Raw genomic sequence first — 25,322 nt, 5'->3', positions numbered from 1 at the left:
TGTCTTTCTGTATGAACCTCTAAGCTGGTTCATACAGAAAATGTAGAAATGCATTAGCCTGATTATGATTAAAAAACACATAATTAAACACGCATTTGCGATTTAAATCAGAACACGATTTAAATCAATATAAATATTTATATTGTAATGCATACTGTCCAGCCTCCATTACTCTATAAAAATGAACTCTGTTGCACACACACACACTAGAAGCAGGAACTGCTGTCAGAAGGGAAGATATGTTCAAAATATCGCAAATATCGATCATGTTGCGATATTTTGAAATATAAAAGTCAATTGATTGTCCATAATATCGCTTCCATATTTTTTTGAAGAAATGTTTGTTAAAAGAAAAGTCCAGCACCAGCTGGATTCAAACACACAACCTGCCAGTTGGTAGCCACGCACCTAGACCAGCAGGCTACAAGACAGCTCGCATGAGCAGGCAGGCGAAACAGCCCTACACAGCCCTGTGCAGTACACGGATATAATCATACCTTTATTAAATTCTTTAGATACGCGATTCCATATTATATTCCCTTTTAATCAAATTCTAAAAGTATGCTTGTTGACTCCGGTATCACGTTAGTTAAAGACTTCGAACCTTACAATGTTTAGGGAGAAATGGAATACTGGTGTGTATTTTTTTCTTTAAAGTACCAAGACCAGCTATATACTGTATGTTTATGTTCCAAAATTAATATCGTTTATGGCCTTCACACGCGTTACAGTATGCTCCTATTCTTTTTATGCTCAGCTACTAAGATTTCCCTTCAGTGGTAAAATTCAATATCTACAACGGGCACAGTAAAGATGTTTACAGTAAGTCTTTCTTCAACAGACCAACGGACCACGAGTGCCCCTGTCGGTCAACCAATCACGCACCGCGGTACCCCGTGTCATCTTACCTGCGGTACGTGTCTGTACCGCTCACTTTGAATGGCTGCATCTGTAAGGACTGTCCAACATCAGTGCTACACTAGTCCTACACAACTCTTATACATCGCCTCTGCAATACCCTGGGTTGTGTCACAAATGACAACGACCTCTCCTTTAGTCAAGTGATTTTATCTTACCTGTGCAAGTCAGACCCACAGCTCTGCTCTGGGAGCAGCTCTGCTCTGGCCTGGCTACAGTGGGGCAGTGCTGTAGCTTGGACTCTTGTCCTGTACACTGGAACTGCTCTGACCCGACTGGATCCTGGCCCTGTCGGAAATGAGCGCCTCTGTGTATCACTGAAGGAGCCCCACAGTCCAGCTCCCGACAGACAACCTCTGCATCCTGCCAGTCAAAGTCAGAGTCGCACACTGAGGTCCAGGTGTTCTTGAGATTCACCTCCACTCTCCCAGAGCAGAGACTGTGTCCGTTCACCAGCCTCACAAAACCTGTAATAGAGAACTACAGGCTGTCAGTCTGAGCAGGTAATCTCTCACAGTGCAGCTCATTGCTCACTGTCACTGAACCTGGTGCCTGTGAGAATGAAACTTACTACCCTATGAAACTAAACCAACTTCATGTGAAAAAATAAATATCATAGACTCTCAATTTAAATCTTGACTTCTTATTGTTCCATTCATAAACAGATTTACACCTACAATTTGGCGTAGAAAATTACATTTTAGAAATACATACACTATTACAATCAATTGTACAATAATGCAGAGTGCTTTCAATAAGAATATAGATAATAGAATAGATATAGACAAAAAAGTAGATAATAGGATATAAATAAAAATGAAATGAAAGAGAGGAGAGTTGGAAGAAAATCTCAAAGGTCAACGTCAGAAAGTTAAACCAAAAAATCTTTTAGGGCTGAATGTTTTTACTGAATGTAAAATTGATTGTTTTCCTCTAGAAATAATGTAGATACATGTACATCTAATAATTGTAGATGAATGTTAAACTCTGTTAAGATCAAAGACTCTAAATCATCAATCTCCACCTCTGTGCTCTAACATGTGCCTCTAAAGAAGGTGTTCAGTGCATCATTACCTGTACGCTGGGGCAAATACAAGATATGAAAATCAGAGACACTAAATTAATCAGTTTGTGTAATACCACAAATCAAACTATCACCATCATTCCAGCTGTTGCACATGTTCATAGCAATAACCACAGTGCTGAAGATGCCACCTGTGGAACACATTCGACTGTAGAATAAGTAAAAATAGAAACTGATCACAAATCCATCCATCCATTTTCGAACTGCTTCTTACAATTCATGATTCCCAGTGTAGCTAGTGATGTAGACTTAATAAATACAGAAGAAAAAACAACTGATCCATATCACCAAATTCACAGAAGCAGAATGGCATGTCATATACTCAAAGAAAAGATTCCCCCTTGCCTAGCACTGCTGAAACAGGACTGTCTGACCTGGGCACTGACACACACTCTGGACAAGACCAGGACTGTCACAGCCTGGCACTGCTGGAGCAGGACTGTCTGACCTGGGCACTGACAGACAGTCTGGAGAAGACCAGGACTGTCACAGCCTGGCACTGCTGGAGCAGGACTGTCTGACCTGGGCACTGACAGACGCTCTGGACAGATCCAGGGTTGTGCTTCTCCACATGAAAGCAGATCTCAGAGAATGACACACTCTCATGGAGTTCAGCTCCACGTACACACAGCTGGGTCTAGCAGTCAGCTCCTGGCTATGTTAGGGATTCGGTAAGAGAAACCGAAACCAGTGAATGAACCCACTTGCAGGAGCTGATAAAGCCTAGCCGTGATCCGAAACCGTAGACAATAGAGCAATCCGGGAGTCCAGGGGAAGCCAAAGATTCAAAACAGAGGGTGAGTACCGAACCCAAGCCATGATCTGAAAAACCGCCATCAAAGGGGTAAAAAGCGTAATCCGAAAACCAAGAAAGACACAAAGCAGAAGAAGGAGTAGCGCAACCAGGAAGCTCGAAAGGAAAACCAATACTGAGCAAGGAGGTAGGGAAAGACAGGTGTTTAAGTACAGGATGAGACGGGGGTGTGGTGGTGAATAAGTAAACTGATAGGTAGACTGATGAAGTAAGGCTACGCCTTCTTCTGCCTCCTCCGTTGCCGGGAGGCAGGGATTGTAACAGGCTACAGTGCATCACAAGAAAATACATGACCACCAGTGCCTTAAAGAAGTCAAAATATGGCAGAGCAGTTTAGATGTTAGGGGTCTAGTCTGAAATATCAAACCTGAAGTCATTAATTTACATAAATGAGCCAACAGAACTGTTTCTTCTCTATTTATATCCAAAGCTGCATTGGTTTCTTGGATTCTTAAATTCTGGGCTCATCAGAATCAGACCGACAGTCACTCCACCACCAAGGATCAGCCCTTTGGACAGCTGGTAGTGCAGCTGAACTCCACTACAGCACTGAGCCCCACAAGACCATTAAAACACACCTGAAACTGACCAGATCCACTGACACTGACACCAACATACCATTAAAACACACCTGAGACTGACCAGATCCACTGACACTGACACCAACATACCATTAAAACACACCTGAAACTGACCAGATCCACTGACACTGACACCAACATACCATTAAAACACACCTGAGACTGTCCAGATCCACTGACACTGACACCAACATACCATTAAAACACACCTGAAACTGACCAGATCCACTGACACTGACACCAACATACCATTAAAACACACCTGAGACTGACCAGATCCACTGACACTGACACCAACATACCATTAAAACACACCTGAGACTGACCAGATCCACTGACACTGACACCAATGTACCATTAAAACACACCTGAGACTGACCAGATCCACTGACACTGACACCAACACACCATTTAAACACACCTGAAACTGACCAGATCCACTGACACTGACACCAACATACCATTACAACACACCTGAAACTGACCAGATCCACTGACACTGACACCAACATACCATTTAAACACACCTGAGACTGACCAGATCCACTGACACTGACACCAACATACCATTTAAATACACCTGAGACTGACCAGATCCACTGACACTGACACCGACATACCATTTAAACACACCTGAAACTGACCAGATCCACTGACACTGACACCAACATACCATTTAAACACACCTGAAACTGACCAGATCCACTGACACTGACACCAACATACCATTTAAACACACCTGAAACTGACCAGATCCACTGACACTGACACCAACATACCATTTAAACACACCTGAAACTGACCAGATCCACTGACACTGACACCAAAATACTATTAAAACACAGCTGAGACTGACCAGATCCACTGACACTGACACCAAAATACCATTAAAACACACTTGAGACTGACCAGATCCACTGACACTGACACCAACATACTGTACCATTTAAACACACCTGAAACTGACCAGATCCACTGACACTGACACAAAAATACCATTAAAACACCTGAAAATGAAAAGGCATTTCACCCAACAGCACAGTGGAACCACAGCAGATTGTCACTTCACTAGTGCTAAAACAGTAAAGGCGCAGTGAAGTAGATACAGACTCACTGAGCACAGCCTGCCTGTTTAAACTGAACAACACTGAAGTGCCTGGAGACAGAGGATGAGCTACAGGCTCAGTGAGACTGCATAAACACAGAGGAAACACAGAAACAAGACACACCAATCAAATCAAATATATTATGTTTATAACGTATATTGCTTTGAATTATTATTATTATCATCATATTATCAATACTAGATTTTAATTAATTTAATTTAATTTAATTGATCATGATGATGGACTCTAGATCAGTGGAAGAGTTTTCATTGTCCTCAAGCTGGAGACTGGAGAGAGTCTCTGTCTCTTACCTGAACACCTCACTCCAGCATCATAGACATGAGGAATGCTATACTGTTTCACTCCATCTTTTCCACAGTCCCTCAGCACAGACTGAGACCCGCTGCACTCGACCCAGCTCAGCAGGACTGATCCAGACCCTGGTCCGAAGTGAGCTCCTTCTGGTGCTGATACAGCAGATCCACAGCCCAGCTGTCTGCACACCACTGTAGCATCATCCAGATCCCAGCCATTGTCATAAACTGTCCCCCACTCTCCACCATGATACACCTCCACTGTCCCCTCACAGGGACTGGCACCATTCATCAGCCTCACATCAGCACTGCCTGCAGAGAGAGAGAAACAATCCCTATCACCATGTCTACAGGATATTTTCATACTAAGACATTTTAGAAGCACATCTGGAATTTGTATTTTGTCTTACCTGTTGATTGGATTGCTAGTCTCTCCCATGGGGAACAAGAGACAGTGGAGTGACAGGAAGTCCACCAGCAGCCATCTTACCTCTCCCTCCACACACCTGTGCCCAGATCCTGTTATATATCTCTCTGTCCATATCACTGTGTGACTGCAGAGGGCTGTTCTGCTGTGGTTACTACAGTGGACAGTGGCTGTAAAGACTGTGCTTATGTGTTTCTAAAAGCTGTGGTCAGTATAGTGGACAGTGGCTGTAATGACGGTGTTCCTGTGTTTCTGGGAGCTGTGGTCAAGAGAGTGGACAGTGGTTGTAATGACTGTGTTCCTGTGTTTCTAGAAAATGTGGTCTGTATAGTGGTCAGTGGCTGTAATGATGGTCTTCCTGTGTTTCTGGAAGCTGTGGTCAGTACAGTGGACAGTGGCTGTAATGACTGTGTTCCTTGGTTTCTGGGAGCTGTGGTCAGTACAGTGGTCAGTGGCTGTAATAACGGTCTTCCTGAATTTCTAGAAGCTGTGGTCAGTAAAGTGGTCAGTGGTTGCAATGACTGTGTTGCTGTGTTTCTAGAAGCTGTGGTCAGTACAGTGGACAGTGGGTGTAATGAGTGTGTTCCTGTGTTTCTGGAAGCTGTGGTCAGTATAGTGGTCAGTAGCTGTAATGACGATGTTCCTGTGTTTCTGGGAGCTGTGGTCAGTATAGTGGACATTGACTGTACTGACGGTGTTCTGGGTTTCTGGAAGCTGTGGTCAGTACAGTGGACAGTGGCTGTGGTGTCAGAAGGCTGAATGACTGAAACCAGGTTTGGTGTATCTGGTGTATCTGGGTCTCAGGCCCCACATGTACTTAACAGTGCACACTCCCTGCATGTCTGTATCAAGTAAGAGATTTAAACACTGATAAGTCTTTTTAATGGTCTACTTTGAAAATAAGTTATAAAATCCAAAACAGAATCAATAAAAATATTTTCTTAATAGATGGATGCTTCACAACTTGTGCTGAAATATGTGAAGTGTAATGCTGCAGAAAGATGGAAAATCTGCAGCAGGAGATATAATTGAAACCCAGGCGCGGGACTTTGAGCTCTTTCAGAGTTTGAATGATCAGGGAGTAACAGATCGAATGCAGGCTGCTGAGCTGAATGAAAGCAAAAATAAAGAGGGACACCTGTCTCCCAGCTGAAATAAAGAAAAGAAAGGCTGGAGAGTCAGCGAGGAAAAGGAAAGAATTAAAACACAGAAAATATTTCAGGATCGAAGAGCAGGAGTAGTGAGAAATTAAAATAACCAAGTGATAAACTTGACTATGAGAGGAATGCGATCGCTAGGTTCACAAGGTTTAGCTCTAACGATGGAGATTCGGTGTTCTGAACAGTTTCAAATAAAGAGGTGATTAGTGTGACTGGGAGCCTGAATGAAAGACTGAAGGTTTAATTGAAAGACGTCCTGACCCAGTCTGAATGACAGGGTGAGCGCTCGAGGGAATGTTGCTGTTGACGTGAGTCAGTCCCAGCCCAGACTGTACGTGAAGTGTGTATACTTACTGTCCAGGGCACATTTACAGTAACTAGATTTGTTCTTTTTTATTAAATTTTCAATCACCTTCAGTTTGGAGTGTGAAATATTTTTTTCCATTACACACTATATGCTACAATTCACTATTTTTTACTCATATATTTTTTGCTATGCTTACATGATAAATATGTGAACAATGTGTTTTAGCTTTTACCTCTCAAGATCTTAGTACATAATTCACAGATTGAATTATAGTTGCACTTAATAATATATTCTAGAATCACAATGCACAGGTTGTTTTTATTAATCTTTTTTTTTAATTCCATAATGTAAGAAAAATTATCCCTATCATTAGTTATCTAAGACTTACAAACAACAATTCATTTAGCTGTGAAGTATCAGTCAAATGCAGAATAAACATGGAAAAAATAATTAAACCTTTATCTCTTCAAAATGAAGGACTTCCGGGTCAAATACACATTTCTTCCAACATAATAGACACATTTCTCAAATAAAACCCTAGTCTGAACAGATCCCAAACTTTTGTTTAAAGTTGAAAAAACTACAAGATTTGCCTCAGGACTCTGAAACTGGACATTGTTGTCTAAAAGCACCCAGTATGGATTCAGGTCAGAAAACTACAACACACTGCAATACAAATACCTACCACCTGAATGTGACTGTTATAACAAATAAACACAACTATATGTCTTGTCCTCAATCATGTTACAATGTTAGATCCTTCTGTAATATAATTACCATAGTATCTAAAACTACTGTAATCATTCTCAAAAATAACCATGGATCAAAAATATTTTAATACATTTACCTTCAGTACTCTTATTTGTATTAGCACATTCACCTGCAATAGTTACTAATATTATTTGTTAATCGGAAACGTGCCTTAAATATACTTTTATCTCTGATCACCTGTCTGTAATAGTTCTTTGCACTAAAATTCTCTCAAAATACTCTATTTTTTAATAACATTTCCATAATGTTATAATGTTATTATTATTAATGTTACTTTAATAATACAGTAAATACAAAATGTGTCAATAGTAATAATACTGGAGTCTCAATAATACTCTAGTATTTAATAACACACTTATCTCAGTTAAAATATTAGTCTAAAAATACTCCAGTGTTTAATAACACATCAGTTAATTACTTTAATAAAACATATTAATTCATCATTGTGTAAAATAAAATATCAGTCCAATCAATACAACAGTGTTTAAAAACAACTGATCTCCGTTAATACACTAGTCTGTTATTATACCTGTTAGAGAGGGCAGAATTGAGCACAATGAAATAAACAACCCCTGGTAAATATTTTGAAGACGTTGTATTATTGTTAAAACATTTGTATTCCTTTTTTTTTTTGCAAATGGGAAAATTTCCACAAGTCCTAGCACATGACCCAAATTACAACCAATATTTTGTTTTTTATTATTATGGTAATAGATAAGGGATTGTCAAGTTGTACAACATTTTTGATAAAGTTGATAAATATCTACTATATTAATAGTTATAATAATTATATGTTAGTACTTAAAAAACATTATCCTTAGTCTGTGTTGTGTGTAATAGTGTATAACTGCATATAAAACTATTAATACAGCATTAATAGAAAATAGTTTAAAAAACATATAAGCTGAATTAATATTATGATTAATTGTAGAGGTGAAATTCTTGTTAATACTGCAAATTGTTTATTATTTTTTCTTATTTATAGCACCAGAATAAAATCAATTATAATTTTAAGGAATATCCATAAAGCTGAGTTTTAAATTAAACAGAAAAGCGCTTCTGCATGCTGTGGTCACTACGGCAGGCAGTGGCTGTAATGACTGTAGAACCTCAGATGGCTGGTCCTGGGTTCCAGTAGACTGTGGTCACTATACTGGACATTGGCTGTACTAACTCTGTGGCTTCCAAGTCCTGGGACCAGTGTTTCTGTGTTACTGGGACCTGTGGTCACAACAGTGGTCAGAGGCTGACAGGTACTTCACATGTTGTGCTGAAATGTGTGTGAGGTGTATATTCCCATTGTCTGTATGTGAATTGTTGACAATGATTTTCTAGTCTTTACCTGCCAACATCTAAACTTAACACATGATCATCAGATTAAATTATATTAAAGAACAACATTTTTCAAAAATACCAGACAGCCCAGTAAAACTGTACCGGTCGTAATAATATTTAATATTTATTAATTAACCATACTATTTTTAACCATACTATTTTTGCACTTTTCCAAGAATTACCTTGCACTGTTTTTGTCCTGTTATATTTTCTCTGTTTGCGGAATTTTGCACAGCTGTGATTACTTGATTACATGTTATTTATGTTATGTTATTACATGTTACTGTTTTTGCTATTGTGTTACTGTCTATTGTCTTATGTTCTGTCCTATTTATATAATGCACCTGAGTGACTAATGAGAAACACTTTTCATTATACTATGCACCTGTGTAAGTTTAATGACAATACAGTTGAATTTAATTGAATTCAACAGGTTTAACATATAGGCACAGATACATTTATTGTGATGTTGTCCTGAGCAACTGCTCAAAAATCTAAACTTGAGTCCTGTGATTACGAATTAATTTTTAAATATTTAATTTGTATGATAACATGTAATTAAATATTTAATTTGTATTACTTATACTTATATAATTGCATTTGATAATAATTTCAGATTCCGAATGTAGTCAAAAACATTAAAGCATTCTTTTTAAAACTTCACAATTTACAAAAAAAACCTGTCATTAGATAACTAACCTAAAAACACAAATTAAATTATTTAGCTGTTAAATAATAGCAAATCCTGTATAAACACAAAACACAACTACCATTTTTTAATTCTTCCTGTAATGCCACAATGTCTTGTAGTTGTTCATGTTATTAATGTTACACCTCAGTTTCTGATGAGACCCCAGTTAATAATAATACACCTACAATACTAAGAATTTCCACAATTTTGTTAATATTTTTCATTTTATAGCTTATAAACCAATAATGAATGTAACTTTTATCAGCCTGTGCTTTTCAATGTGAAAACAAGCAAGCCTGGTCTTTATGAACAAAGTATACAAATACAAATACATACAGTATACACATTTTATTTTCACACTATAAAAATACAAGAGGTAATTGTCCTATGACTGAAAATACATTTTCAAAATGTAATTGTATGTCTTTAAAATGAAGAATTCACATTCATAACTTCCTATCATATTGGAACACATATTCTTATAACACCTAGAGGTACTACTTGTTTTCACAGCAACTGAATATCACACAGCTTACTGATAGAAACCTGGACTGTCTGAATACACCAAAGATATAATGGCAGCATTAAAACTCCAGTCTTAATTCTCTAGCATAAACACTTTAGGTGGTAATAACACATTTACTGTATATCTATTAATACATCAGTCTGTAATAATTTAATATCAGTCTCAGTAATAATCCACTATTTAAAAACGTGTGTATCTCTATTAATGCACCAGTCTGTAATAATACAATACTGAGGAGTCAGAATTGAACACAATAAAACAATAAACAACCCAGGGTATTTCTGAATCATCCTGTACAATATGATATTATTCTAGAAACATTTTTTATTGCTCACACTTTTTTTGTTTTCGAGTAAATGAAGACTTTTTCACATGTCACAGCATATCACTCAAATTATCACTTATATATAAAGTTGATTATTACAGTACTGAGTAAGTTAAATAACTTTTTAAAGATTTTATACACTCCATGTTTTCACAAAATTATCAATAGAGGGTGATAATGGCCAGCTTCTGCTGTATCCATCTATAACATTATTATTATATAATATTTAGAAATCTTAAGAATATTTTTAAAAAATCCAATAAAAATTAAAAGCAACTAATTATATTTAGACACATCTAATTATATTTCCTTACTTACAGACCAAGATAAAATACAGTTATAATATTTTTGATGAATACCCACAAAGCTGAATGTAAATTAAACATTTAAAAATTGTTCAACCCACTTATTGCTCCATTTCCATCAAAACTTTACTTAATTTAGTTCCAGTTGTTGTCTGTCTGGACAGGAGAAGACTGGTCACTTACTGGCTGAGCTGTGCAGCACCAGGACAGCGAGAGAGAACATGGACAGGCAGCTCTCCATTGTCATCAGGACAGAGCGCAGCTGAGACCCCTGTCTTCACCCCTGAGCCCACAGGGCAACTGAGCTGCTGCTCTGCACCCCAGACCCCCAGTAACAATACAGCCCCCCGCCCCGCCAATCACACACAGCACTGCCTTTTTAGACTGACAGCAGGAACCTCTCACACAGGCGGGTCGCCAATCACACAGGACCCTTTCATTCTTCTCCATATATATCAGAGACACATCACTGTTTCCTCTCCCTGAAGACACTCCCAGCTGCGCGGAGGAGAGGAGAGACAGGAGCAGCTCTCCTGTCTCACTGGAGGAAACACAGATACAGATACAGACAGCAGGGCCGCAGGTGCTACAGGGGCAGGAAGAGATCAGATATTAAACAAAAAAAAATCTTTGCAGTTCTAGACAAGTATTATAATTGAAAATCAGTATCAAGATAATCAATTATGTATATATGGTCCTGTAATTCTTGCTGTCTGTAGCAGGAAGTGTCTAGAACGTGGTCCTGTCTTTCTGTCTGTGTAAGGCAGTGTCCAGTGACTGGTGTCCTGAATATGGTCCTGTCTTGCTGTCTGTGTCAGGCAGTGTCCAATGACTGGTGTCCTGCAGTGACTCACAGAGTTGTTGTGTCTCCAGACAGTAATGTCTTCTGGTCATGGTCAAGGGCAGTGTGAGGAGAGCCTGTGCTCAAGGTGGCAGTGAGGTCACTCAGGTCAGCACAGGAATACAGAGACAAGGTGGACTGAATAAGAACTGGCTGTCCTGTGACTGTGATCAATAATTTAAATGAAAAAGAAAGAAAAGCTCAGCAATGATTGTCCCCTCTGTACTGACCCTGGTGGACAGTAGCTCTTCCAGTTGAGTCCCTCAGACCCTGTGTCTGTCTCTGCGCAGCTCCAGTCCACAGAGATGTTCCAACCCCTCCAGCTGTGGCCCCAGTGTCTCTCTGTGTGGAGCCAACTGCATGACTGAGACTCTCTAACAGCACAGTGGAGCTGAACTGATACTGATACACTGATACACCACCAGTCTGAACAGTGTAAGGGCACAGCTCACATCCTCTTCTTTATTATTATAGGTAGTAGGAGCAGCAGTAAAATATTAGTAGTAGCAGTAGTATCAGTGGCAGCAGCAGTTGTGATAGCAGTAGTAGTATTAGCAGTTATGCTGTATTTAAACTCTCCTGTTCAATATAGCAGAGTTCTTGTGTTACAGCTTCACCATAATAGCTGCAGCAGCAGGAGCCACAGAGCAGGAGTCAGTTTCAAATTTGAAAAAGCAACAAAATTATGAAATAAAAAAAAATCATATTTTTTGTTAATTGTTAATATAGCAGTGATTTAAGGCAGAGCTGTACTGGAGCCTCAGGTCAGACCCTGCAGTGAGACTGTGGTTTGTGCTCCTCCGAGCTCTTCCAGCACAGGAAGCCAGGCTGTACTGTGAGGCTGTGGGTGTCAGTGTGATGAGGCAGCTGAGAGCTGAGCTGTACAGAGAGACACACAGGAAGCCCAGTATCCAGAGCTCCAGTGCTGCACAGGGAGACACAGGAGAGTCCAGTGTTCAGAGCTCTACAGGGTGACAGGTCCTCTCCCCACACAGCTCTCTCAGTGTGTCTCTCAGGGCTGAACAGGAGGGGCTGTTCCTGTCAGAATGGAGGCTGACTCTCAGAGCCCCAGTGTCAGTATGAGGAGAAGCTCCCAGACCTGACTGCTGCCAGAGCCTCTCACCCTGAGTGGCCATGAGCACTGAGCTCCTCAGCAGCTGAGAAAAGCCTCCTGTCTCCTGTGGTCACAGTGTGGTTGAACACCTGCACTGTCTTCCTGCTCTTTCTCCTCTCTCTCCCCCATCCTGTCTCTCTCGCTGTGTGTGCTCTTATCTGTCCATCTCTCTCTCCTCTTCTCTCACTCTGACAGTCTGTGCAGAGTATCTGAAGGGGATGTTACATTGCTTGGCAAAGGAAAAGACTTCTCAGAGGCAGAATAAAACAAAAATATTTTCTCCTCTCAGTCAGATTCACAGCTCAGACTCACACACAGAGCTCTGAGTCCCTCAGTACTTTACCCAAACTCCTCCCTCCTGAACAGACAGAAGCTCATCTCCATCCTTCTCTTTATCCCGACAATTCAGAACCAGAGGACATTCAGACAATCAGTGCTGCTCCATGAATAATATCAGACAGAACAGCCTGGACTCAGGTCACATCTCCCCCTTTTCTCCTTCCTCACAGCCTCTTAGTGTCAGAAGTGTTTTACTGAAAATTGAGCAATATGTGTTTATCTATTATTATTATTTTTACTGATTTAATGAACAGCAGTATTGCCACTCTTATAAATGTAATATGATTAGCAGCAGCAGCAGCAGCAGACTGATGGTCTTGTCTACAATAGTGACCAGTTGACCAGTCTGTAGCTCTGAGCAGTGGGACTCAGATCACACAGAAGACCTGTATGTGTGTTATTCCACACCAGCCCTGGGATACAGCGTCTCCCACAGGTCTCTCACGGAGAGTCCTATAAATATACAGTTAAACAGAGTCTGATAACAGTTATACAGTTAATCAAACTGGCTGAGGAACTGAGAGCTCGAGTGGAAATAAAACCAGGAGATGCTCTTTAACCTCCAGGATCAGGAGTCTGATCCTCCTGGCTTCTGTTCTGTGGAGATTCGTGTAAAACGCTTAAAAACGCTAATTACAGGGACTTGTGCCCTTTCTCTTCTGCTCTATGGGAGTATGCTATACAACGCATTAGTCTGCGAAGTAAACTATTTTTTTTGTTTCATAAATGTTATTCCTCGGTTTGTCGCTTTCCATTTCCAGGTGTTATGAATCGCCTTTATTTTTGGAGATGTTATATGTGTATGAAAAGCCCCCCGGGCTCCGGACAGGAGTCTCCTACAGCGGAGACGCGCTCTGCTCTGTCAGAAAGAGCGCTGTGACGTCACATTCACCTGCCAGAGCGCCGGGATCAGAGAGCGAGACCGCGGGAGGCGCGCGGAGCGCACGGAGGAGACTTATTGATCACTTATCTATCGACAACCAATTAATTCAACTGAAGAACCGTAGAATAATCGATTAACTTCACGGATTGGTGAGTACTAATTCTTTTCCCGTTTTGACCCTGTTTTAAATATCTAGAAAACAGTCAATACAGCCTGTATCGGTCAATTACAATAGCGCCTTTAGTGTTAATAATGTTCAATCCGAAATTAACTAATTATTATTCAAATGATTGTTAAGGAATTGTATGGTAGAGCTTAAAAATTATATTCCAAGTTGATAAATTCTTAAAAACTATATTCCAAGTTGATAAATTTGTGTAAGTAAAGCTTAAATGTATTTTTCCACTGTTTACAAATCATAAGAATGGTAACCACGGCGACAGGCTCCAAGTCACTGTGCACTGCTAGGTGTCTCGCCTTCGTCACAAAGAGCGGTGTGACGTCACGGATAGCAACAAATACTAATATTGTCTTCATGTTAATATTAGTGTGAGTACAATCAGTAGTTTTAACATTAATGCTAGTGTTCATGTGAGTGTTAATGATGATAGTGCTACTGATTGTTTTAATGCTAGTATTCCTGTTAATATTAGTGATAATTATATAGATAAGGTTAGATTATTTACACTAGTAGTCATGTTAGTTTTATTGATAGCATTACTGTTATTATTAGTATTATAAGTGTAGTAGTATTTTGTGTCAGTGTTGGTGATGATGATAGTGTAAGTCTTAGTGATAGTGTTACTGTTGTGATATAATTTGTATTTGTATTAGTGTTATTTATAGTGTATTTGTAGTTATGAGCGTATGTGTTTGTGAGTGTGTGGTGTTTGTGAGGAGTGTGTGGTGTCTGTCAGTGTGTGAATTTGTGTTTGTGAGTGTGTGGATGTGTGTCTATAAGTATTCGTAGTGTCTATGTGTGTGTCTGTGAGTCTGTGTAGTGTCTGTGTGTGAGTGTTTGGATGTGTGTCTGTCAGTGTGTGTGAGTGTGTGTGTAGGTGGACTTGGGCTCCACTGGTGTGTCTGACAGAAGTGATCCATCAACAGGTGTTGAGGTCCAGAGCTGTTTGCGAATGGAACCACTTTCTAGAGTCCAGACCCACATCCACAGATCTGTGAGTGCCCTGTTTTTATCACTATTACTAGTAATGACAGCAGTAGTAGTAGCAGGAGTATTAGTATCAGAATTAGTATAAGAATCTGAAGTCATGGTGGTAGTAGTAGTAGTAACAGTAGTAGTATTAGCAGCAGAAGCAGTAACAACAGTGGCAGTTGGATTATCCAAGCTGTTACTTCAGAAACTACGGTTTTACACATTTATACTCTACTTTCCTATGCATGTTTTGTAAAGTGCCTTAATGCTCTGGATTAATTAAATTAAATTAAATTAATTTTTATATAGCCTTTCACAATAACTAGGTTGCCCCATGGCGCTTAACAAAGGAAGTGACTGTACAGTGGATATAAAAAGTCTACACACCTTTATTGAAATTGCAGGTTTTTGTGATGTTAACCCAGAAATCAAGATAAATCATGTCAGATGTCTTTCCATCCTTAATGTGACCTTGCAACCAACAAAATTCAAGAGAAAAATTTTGGAAAAATAATTGAAACTAATAAACCTACAACACCCTGGTGAACCCCCCCAACCAATACTTTGTGGAAGATCATTTTGCATTTATTACAGCAGTAAGTGTTTGTGAATAAGTCTCCATGAGCTTTGCACACCTGGACTTTGCAATTTACTCTGTAGACAAGCAAATATGTTCAAGGAAGAAACTCAGTTTAGTGAACTACTGGTGAATTCAGCACAGCTTTTGTCATCACTTGTCAGGTTGGCTGAGTGGTCTAAGGTGTCAGACTTGAGAACTGATGTCTTCCATCTTGGTTGGGTGTTCTGGTCTCTGAATGGAAACAGGGGATTAAATCCACTCTGACAGCTACTTTTTTATTTTTTGTGCATTGTTCCTGTCTTATTGTGCTGACAATGACAATAGGAGGAAAACAGAGAAACCGCTTATCAAGAAAATGATGGGCAGGAAAATGCTTCGTCAACACTTAAATGTGATTAGCAGAAAGGAACTTTTAGATGGGCTCCGATTTCTGATTTAAGAACTTTTTGAGCTGTCTGTAAGTGAAGAAAGATTTCCGGTAAGGTATGCATTCAAAAGTCAAAGACCGAAATATAAAAGCAGCAACACTGTGATTTGTGAGTGTTCTGTACTGTTAAAATCCACGGGTTTCCATGCTTCTTGGATTTCTTAGCCCAAGAAATGATTCCTGTTTCATTTTCTATTCGCAAGCTTGATTTGCATCACGCTCCTCAAACCTCAAAACCGAATAACAAACGCTAATCAAAGTTGCACAAGGGCTACACTACTTTGCCCCGTCTTAATACCATTATGTGAAATTAAGAAACAGCAGTATTTTGACAAAGTGCGGTCTTCAAACAGTAAACGCTCAAGTGTTTCTATTTACTTGTGAGCAGACCAACCTTGATTTAGGAAAGCCTTTGCTCGCCCCTTGCTTTAACAACGATATCTGAATCGAGCCCCAAAGTGGTAAGAAAGCTGAATTACACAAAGCACATAAAACATTGGGTTGTCACTGTACGCTATCACGCTATCACGTCTTGCTTGCACTGTCCTACTAAAAGAATAGAGGGATCAGAAAGGACACAAACAAACCTTGAATCCACAATTCTGAACTTAAGGGTCACCAGCTCTACCGACTGCACCTCTCTTGCTCCTCTACTACAACAGTAATATTACTAGCGTTGGTTGAACATGGTATAGTAGGCTGACAGCTGAAACACATGGCTCACAACCAGTGACAGTATCATCATCAGATATCACTGCAGCATATTGGTTTGGGAGCAGGAGTAAATATCCCATGGAAACATGTATGCCTCCATTAACATTGTATAGTAGGTGGACTTTTGGGCTATGAGGGTTCAAACCCTGTCCGTGCTTCTTCATTCTACACCACATTTCTTTATCTAAGTCTTCAAATTACTTGGCAAAACATTGGTTCTTGTTACTCTTTCTCTTAAGCGGAAGATTGGTAGTTCAAGCCCACCTAGAGGAGCACGTCTTGTGATTCCCATGTAAGCATAATATCTGCTCAAACTCAATTATTGTTCTCAGTGACACTTAAAACATCTTGATATTTGCAAGAAATGCAAATATTGTGCACGTTTAAAGCTACAAGAAGTAATCAATTTAGTTCTTAAGTGAATATGATCTGGAATGCTCAATAATGACCAACATCAGCAGCTTCCAAGAAATTAATTTGAATTTCATACTCATCTTGCATTCTCAGCTATAATACTTCAGAATTACAGTGCAGATTTGGTGGAGAACTTCGCAAGCATTATTAGGTTTGGACTGTACAATTGTATTTGAATATCTTGGTATATGTACCTTCATTTTAATATACATGTAACCATAAATGCTGTTTAGTATATTGTACTTTTGTTGTACTTTTTAAAACATTTTACCTGAGGACGCAAGGGGACTGTTATATCTTGTGATACATGCAAGACATCTGTAAAAGAAAGTGACATTTTAATAAAATTGGTGATTAAAAGAAAACCACAACTTATTGATATTATCCCTCGATATCGAAGATCAATTGAAGGATTTGAAGAAACTATCAAAGAAACAACAGCAATACCAGATGATTTGGGTTTTGAACCAATGATTACACCTCAATAATCAATTCGTCCTCAAAAAAAGAAGAGACAGGCATGTTTTGAGCCTCATAATTCTGGATCCACAAGAAACGTGTTTTGGGTGTACTTATAACTTCCATCGAAGAGAGATCTCATCAGTTGCATGCAATTGAAACTTTCGACTTTTTGGATGGTATTAAAAATTCTTTTTAAAAAGAAAATAAACAATTTTCCAACGAAGATCTCACGAAGGATTGCCAGGATCTATTCTTAGCGTTTGGTAGTGATAACACTGCTGATATTGATGGAGTAGAAACATAGGATGCATTGACAGCTTTTCCGAACCGAGAAGTCCTAGAATGCCGCCTATAAATGAGCTAGGATTCATACCAAGAAATACTTTTTGTTTTCCACCCAGAAGGCTGCTATTGCATTACATATCTTGTGAACATTACCAGTTTTGGTAGCTTTTGGGCGCGATTTTCCAAAACCAAAACTAATACAATTATTTAAGATGCACCATGTCCAAAAATTGTAAATTGAGACTAGTATTACTACAGAAAAAAATATTTAACTGAAATATTAATAAGACTATATAAGTATAAAAAGTAGAACAATTCAATTCATATAACTTATTTTTTATTCTTATTAGAAATGGGCTCACACACCGGAAGACACTAACGTTTATCTTCGTTAGAGTGTGTGAATAACAGTTTAACCCAAAATGTTTGTAATTATGATTTTGTTCAAATTCAATAAATCACCTATCAACAATAAGAAATTATTAAGAAAGTAGAACATAATTTTATTTCATAAACTATAAAACATGAAGAGAGTTTACAGGTCATATCCTTCGCTTTTTCTTTTAACTTAAGCATTCGGGATCCAAGCCCGTGTGCGGATGGTTGTGTTTCTTGAATCTCTTGTTATCATCAAAAGTCGTTGTTTAGTCCTTCAGTACTTTCTCGAGTTGTACCATGGAAATTTTATACGATTAATACTTTTCGTGCTCTTTTGCATTTTCATTCACATACGGAAAAAGATCAAAGTCTCCTTATGGCTGTGCTCCACATCTACACGAGAACACCTGTAACAGTACAGGACACGGAGTGAGGAATTCGCGCAGCTTTCAGTTTAGTGCGTAGCCCAGAGGGAGGACTCACTCGCTGAATGATCTCTCAAGAAATCCCGGGTGAGATTTAAAAGGTGATTTCTTCAACAGCCACGACAAGTGTGGAGACGTTCTCTGGATTTCCTGAATATGACGTTAAATTAGTTCAAATCATTTGTTGTAGTTAACAGAAATAAATGCTTTGGAGGTACATTTAAAACAGCAGAGCAACACTGTAGCACTTCGTGTGTGACTGAACTAAATTGTGTAAACCTGGCTCTCTATGAATACCGACAAAGAGTTCTCACTCAACAGAAGATTGCAATGTGAGGACAATAATATAAAGCACATGGAGATGCCAGGGATTGAACCCGGGACCTCATACATGCAAAGCATGCACTCTACCACTGAGCTACATCCCCAATGGTGTGTGCTCATGGAGAATGCCTGTAAATTCATGGGAATGAAGAAATAAGGAAGGAAAAATAATCGCATTGAAGCTTCCAGAGACTGGGCAAAAACGAATCAGTTATTTTTATATCCAGTCACATGGGCGACGGTGGTTAATTCCTCGACGGGGGAGTGCTTTTTTACCTCCTTACTCTACTGTCTTTCAATTCTGTTTTCTTTGAAAGCTTTTTGCATCTTTTAAGTGCTCTCGGTTAAACTACGCATAGAACAACAGCAGTACTGATGATTTTCATGGACCGATGCACACTTCTTCTGTACAACTCTGTAAATATTGTAGAAGAACGAAAAAGGGCGAAACAACGCTCCAACCACAGGAATGGTAACAGGAAGGATCGTGGTCTTATTTAAATATGTCATTTTGAGATGCCTTGTCAACGCAGACAGGCATTAGAGCTGAACAAATAATTTATAGTGGTGGTTGTAAACATGGAACATGTTATTTCTATACTAGGAAGAAAGGAGCAGACTCTTAAACTCTTTAACTCTTAAGTTAAAAGAGACAAAAACGACACCTAATCACAGCTAACATTAATTAAAATGACATCACAACAAAAGAGCGGAGCCTTGAGTGAATCAAATTCGTTTTCATTGAATGTCTGAATCACTTTGACCGGGGTAAAGTTTGCTTGAAGTTCGAAAACGGTTTTGGCACGCCTGTAGCGTTTTTATAAAACAATTGCTTTGTATATACAATTGCTCTGTGTATAAAGTACAGATGCAGTGATTCAAAGTGCGCGGTACAGACACGAACCGGAGGTAATTGGCTACGGCGTCGCGCATCGTGACACAAGATGACGCGGGGTACCGCGGTATGTGATTGGTTGACCGACAGGGGCACTCGTGGTCCGTTGGTCTGTCGTAGAAAGATTTACAGTAAACGTCTTTACTGTGCCCGTTGTAGTATTGAATATTCATATGGAATTTTACCACTGAAGGGAAATCTTAGTAGTTGAGCATAAAAAGAATAGGAGCATATTGCAACGCGTGTGAAGGCCATAAACGATATTAATTTTGGAACATAAACATACAGTATATGGCTGGTCTCGGTACTTTAAAGAAAACATACACGAAACATGGTTTCATTATGACCAGAATCAGTCTTGAGATATTTTTAACTTGATCAACAGTATTTGAGAGGTATGTCTTGACACCGATACTACATAAATACTGCTCAGGTATATGTTTCTAGGTTTATATTATGCATTTCATACAGTCAAATTACTTTTGAGCAACTGATAAGAAGCGCGAAACTGTATGCCCAGGGCATTTTAGTTTTCGTTTTGTTTTAATTCAGTGCAGTGTATTGATTAGAGATATCAAGTACATACAAGTCATTTTTTAAATGTTGTAGTTCGTCTTGTAAAAATGTTACGAGTACATCATCTGTCAACAATTACACAGGTTCTGTTTCCATATTGCGGATTTTGGTTACGTAATATTATTTTCTAATTTCACGTTGTGAATATATGATTTGGGCAAACAGAGCCGCAAAGAAGTACATTATGGGTTGTTGATTTTTTTTGCAGTTTTATCTAGAACAAGCGATGCTTAAACCTTTGTCTGATTCTTGTGAAACTATCCACACAACAGGTACCTAGGAGTTGACTTCAGTGATGTCACTGATGGGATGTTTCTAAAAATCCATCCTTTGTAAAACCTCTTCTCTAGTTGTCCTGCATATGTATTCGCTAATGAAGCTGTGTGTTCTGAGCCTGGTTCTCTACATTTCTGTATGAACCAGCTTAGAGGGCTAAAGACAGCTTGTGTTTAAATTGAGTGTAAGGTAATTTATGCTTCTAAAGTCATGGTCAGCATTTATTATTGTACTGTGCTGTAAACTTGTTCTGTGCCTAATTACATTATTTTATAGCTTTAACAAATCTGTACATTGTCTGTCGATAATGTTTCTGTAGTGCTTTTTCAGCTCTCAGCATGTGACTGTGCTGGTGGCGCTGTGGGTTAGGTTCTTGACTCCCATGTCACATGGTCTGTGATTGAATTTGTCTCTGTTGTTAAGTGTGAATTTGTACCTGTTTCCCCGAGGTCTGGCTTTTTTTCTGGAAAACCATAACTCTGGTCTTGTCCAGTTGACTGTCGGCGCCCAGGTCTGACAGTGCTGCTCCAGCAGTGCCAGGTTCTGGCGCAGCCTCTGTTCTGTGAGAGACAGCGGGACCAGGTTGTCTGCAAAGAGCAGGAACTCGATTTCCATAATTAATGCAGATCAGTAAATCAAGGGACAAAACAACTATTGCACCCGGGTCCTCAATGGGCTTTGACGTGCTAATGCATTGGTTTAACAGTCCGGGTGTGGCAAGCCTTTAATGTGTCCCGACTTCGGCAAAAGGCACCCGCCTTTCATTGGAAGACAATGAACATTCTAGCCGTACATGTGAATATAGCATAAATCCAGAGGGTCCAGAGGCAAAAGTGCCTTGCCTTGCAATCTCCGGGAAACCATTAGTAGCATGGTGAATCGGAGATTCTCAACCCTTACTTCGTGCGACTGGAAAACAATTTGTGATCAGATCAACGAAATGCTTCGTAGAAGGAGGCACTCTTTTCCTCTAGTCTAACAGTCTGTCCACAAACAAAACATTCCTGTTAGACAAGAGGAATTGAAAAAAAAAACAATTACTTTTGTCAATGGAAACCGGTGTGTGTGTCTCTCTCTTCTGGATGTCCCTCTCACTCTCTGCTGAATGAATAAAAGCATTTTACGTTTGCGTTTGTCTGGTATTTACTTTGGTCCCTTTTAACTGTTTTTCCATCTACTGTATTGCTTTGAGATGCCACTTTTAAAGGTGATATGTAAAATAAAGTTTTTTATTATTGTTATAGAGAAACATGATCAGATTTTCCCTGGTTCAGAAAAAAAGATCTAAAGTGCTACACCTAACTTTCTTAATTCGATGTATTTAAAGCAGTGAACTACTGTAGGTGTAACATAACATTCAGAAATACAATCGAGAATAGTTTTGTGGTGTTTGTTTAGATGAAACGTTCCTAAAACGTATAACGTAACAAAATTAAAGACTATTAAAATCTGAAATCTTTCCACTTGTACTGTATGTCATCGGAAAGTTTCTGCTTTGTGTAAGGATGGTATCAAAAAGTAATGTTAAGTGGTGAGAAAGCTGTGCTCAATGTATTTAAGGGACTTAAAAGTAAAAGGAGATGCTTTATATTGCTTGACTAATTTTAAAAACGAAGTTATAAATGCAGATGCTCCCTCAGTGCCGCGCCGGGTGTAAATATCAAAATATACATTCGTACCGGGCAGAGGCCGAAGAGCGCCCGGCTGGGGTGCGCGGGGAAGAGCAGGACAGAAGTGAAAGTGGTCAGGGCGGGGTTTAGGAAGGCGTACAGTCTGGGCAGGTATAGATAACACTTTTCTAAAAGGTATTTGAAAAATAAAAACGATTACAATCTAATCCTTCCACGTTTGATCCCAAAATCACAAGAAAAATAAATCTAAACGCTGAAAGTTTATTAAGATACTTAGAAGACAAAGATACTGTATCAATTTATGTTGCATTAGTCTGATTATGATTAAAAAAACACATATAATTAAACACGCGCTTGCGATTTAAATCAAAACACAATTTAAATCAATATAAATGTTTATATTGTAATGCATACTGTCCAGCCTCCATTTCTCTATAAAAATTTACTCTATTACACACACACACAATAGAAGCAGGAAGCAGAAGCAGGGACCGTTGTCAGAAGGGAAGAAGGTGACTCTTCATTGTTATCAAAAATGACTTCGAATCGATCATGTTGTGATATTTTGAAATATAAAAGTCAATGGATTGTCCATAATATTGCTATTCTATTTTTTCGAAGAAATGTTTGTTAAAAGAAAAGTCCAGCACCAGCTGGATTTGAACACACAACCTGTGAGTTGGTAATCGGGCACGTAGACCGGTGGGCTACAAGGGAAGTCACATGAAGAGGGAAGCGAAACAGCCTTACACAGCCCTGTCGCAGTACACAAATATAATCATATCGTTATTAATTTCTTGAGATACGCGATTCCATATTATATTCCCTTTTAATCAAATTCTAAAAGTATGCTTGCTGACTCCGGTATCACGTGAGTTAAAGACTTCGATGCTTAAAATGTTTAGGGAGAAATGGAATACTGGTGTGTATTTTTTCTTTAAAGTACCGAGACCAGCCATATACTGTATGTTTAAGTTCCAAAATTAATATCGTTTATGGCCTTCACACGCGTTACAGTATGCTCCTATTCTTTTTATGCTCAGGCACTAAGATTTCCCTTCAGTGGTAAAATTCCATATAAATATTCAATACTTAAACAGGCACAGTTAAGACATTAAATATACATATACATACTGTATACAGTACAGTTTGCATACGGTAATATGTTTATGTTCCTAAATCAATCTCTTTTATGAGCATGTGAAAGGCATGGTGAATCGATTTTCAAAAATTACTGTACTTTGCATGATTGGAAACAAATGCGTGATTGCGAAATGCTGTGGTGTTACTTTTACAAAGACGGTCAATGAAAAAAAGAATGTGGACCAGGGCAATACTTTGTTTACAGCTTGTCCAAGGTCATTCATTATTAATACTATTAGTAATATCTTCGTTACAGACTTTGATGGCGACAGCTCAAACATGAGAGGTTGAGCTTTATTAGCTCCACCTTGCGGAAATTCCCGATACTATTATTTTACTTGCGGTATTATAGGAGAATTTACGGTAACTAGCGGTAGAGTGCGTAAAGCGCACCGCAAAATAATGCGGTATCGCCCACGCATTTTGAATGGCTGCATCTGTATGCTACAAGTACTTGAATCTCCCTAAACACAACTCATTGAAATATCATTACTTATTTTGCTTTGTCTAGTTTCAGTGTGACAGGTGTGAAAAGAATTGGTTGTAAGAATTGTGCCTCTCAACAGAAGAATTTGAAAGGCCAAGAATGAAGACACTTGGTTATGTACATTTCACAATGCCTGTAGTGCTGAATAGTTTAGGTATGTATACTATCACCATGGAATGTTTTGTGAGCAAGAAACGTAGTGCTACAGCAGATTTGAAAAATACAAAAATGGATTTTGGAAGTGTTTCAATATAATGCGTTTGGAAGTTAATCTTCACACTCTGTATTTTTCAGTGTATTCTACTACTGTAATCAAGCAATTAAAAATGAAACCCCTAACAGTTATTGATAATCAGTTTTTATTCCTTATTGCATGTTTGCACAACCATCATTAAGCTAGAAATATGACGCATCATGTATGTGTAATTTTGTCCAATAGTATTGAAACAAACGTGGGGGAAGATGTTAGGGATAATATTAAAGAATGATTTCACAACCAGAAATGTCTGGATTTTCAAAGCAAATAGCTGCAAAAAAACTCCAAAAAGCACTCTGTAGCACAGAGACGGAGCACCAGAATATTGCATGTTACAGATATGAATTTAAAAACCTAATTCCAATACCATTTTATGTGAGATTTGAAAAATTCTACAGATGGTTTTCAGTTGAACATTAAACAGTTTAAACTATCCGGGTCCTTTATGTAGGCCTCTCAGCTGGAGGATTTGCATAAGACTGTGCTTCATTTAAAACATTTTCAAAACCTAACTACCTAAAAACAAATTAAGACAGCATTTTCCTGCATTCCTCTTCACAATACTATACTGACTGAACCAGGTTCAAAACAGAACAAGGAGAAGCTCTTCAGCCAAAGAGCTGTGGGGATATGGAACAAACTATCCAGACATGTTGTTGAAGCCAATACCCTGGTTTCTTTCAAGAGGAACCTCTTATGTTTTTGCATTCTAGGCACCACTAATAAGTGAACACCCACCCTACACTGCAGAGCATTGTAAATGTGCAATGTTTCTTATCCCTTTCTACAGAATAACTCTCCTCTGAAACACAGGTAACTACTGGTTTCAATATGCCTAACATGGAGAGTACTGTCCTTTCCATAATCATTGACTTAAAGAACTGATGGAGTCACAGATCTTTCCTAAAAATACAAATCACATACAACACTAGAGTTAAACAGTGAATATAATTTCAAAACTTGGTCAATTGTTTCTGCAATTTAGTCAGAAATCACAGGTCATGTACTGCTATCCCCAAAGTTAGCAAGCAAAAGATCTTCTATACGGACACAGG

At 38.8% G+C, this 25,322-nt stretch overlaps 1 protein-coding gene, 1 non-coding gene and 1 pseudogene across 2 annotated transcripts in view; 1 reads left to right on the top strand and 2 right to left on the bottom strand.

Moving 5' to 3' along the window:
* LOC102695046 (zinc finger protein 721-like) overlaps positions 1–25,322 on the top strand; it is a 1,154,024-nt pseudogene that overhangs the window by 433,022 nt on the left and 695,680 nt on the right.
* LOC138242831 (zona pellucida sperm-binding protein 3-like) overlaps positions 1–25,322 on the bottom strand; it is a 496,704-nt gene that overhangs the window by 168,914 nt on the left and 302,468 nt on the right. The window lies entirely within an intron of this gene.
* trnaa-ugc (transfer RNA alanine (anticodon UGC)) lies at positions 19,036–19,107 on the bottom strand. Its single transcript has one exon. It is a non-coding gene; the product is annotated as a tRNA-Ala (tRNA).

Source organism: Lepisosteus oculatus, chromosome 14, assembly GCF_040954835.1.
Source record: "Lepisosteus oculatus isolate fLepOcu1 chromosome 14, fLepOcu1.hap2, whole genome shotgun sequence".
NCBI classification, from domain to species: domain Eukaryota; kingdom Metazoa; phylum Chordata; class Actinopteri; order Semionotiformes; family Lepisosteidae; genus Lepisosteus; species Lepisosteus oculatus.
Note: the sequence above shows the minus strand (reverse complement) of the source record. Positions and strands in the feature narration are given on the sequence as shown.